The sequence below is a fragment of the Helobdella robusta genome, assembly GCF_000326865.2.
Source record: "Helobdella robusta unplaced genomic scaffold HELROscaffold_352, whole genome shotgun sequence".
In the NCBI taxonomy this organism is placed as follows: domain Eukaryota; kingdom Metazoa; phylum Annelida; class Clitellata; order Rhynchobdellida; family Glossiphoniidae; genus Helobdella; species Helobdella robusta.
This window is the reverse complement of record NW_008704715.1, coordinates 3,057-3,839: the sequence shown is the minus strand read 5'-3', so window position 1 is coordinate 3,839 and position 783 is coordinate 3,057.

Genomic DNA, 783 nt, shown 5'->3' with positions numbered 1-783 from the left:
TTGCCAGGAAAGTATGTAGATTAAAGAGATCTGTAGCACCATTTCTGCCTAAGCTATTTCATTTGTAAATTGATAAATACCATCCACATGTTTAATTATAAATACAGCTAATTGATTGTTTTTACTCCGTTGTATTTTTCGTTCCCGTCGTTTACGCAAAACCTGAACGTCTGACCTTTAATTGAATAAATTTGTAAAATATGTAATTTCATACATACGGTTTATTACACGATTAGCACGATTTCACTTTTGTCAGGGATGTATGTAGGTTAAATTATTCGTAAAGCAACATTTAATTTGGAAATTGATAATTAATTACCATCCAAAAGTTTAATTATAAAAACAGCTAATCAAGGTGCTAAATTAGAGAAATGTAATGACGTTAAAAATTTCCAGTAATTGCAAATTAATTAAAATAGTTTAGAAACTCACAATATCACGTTAGCATTGTTTGCAGCACGTTTACACGATTGGACTAAAACCACGTGACCGAAGCGCTTTCTATTAGGTCGGCTCACCTCGTGTCTATATAAAATGTTGCCTACTGTGTGCTTGCAGTATTCTAACTAGATTATCAGTTCCCACTCGTTGCTTTTACGTTCAAACAAGTTGCAGACAGTATGGCAAGAACCAAGCAGACGGCTCGCAAGTCAACCGGTGGCAAGGCACCTCGCAAGCAGCTGGCCACGAAGGCTGCCAGAAAAAGCGCTCCGGCTACCGGAGGTGTCAAAAAACCTCATCGTTACAGGCCTGGTACAGTGGCTCTCAGAGAAATCAGGCGCT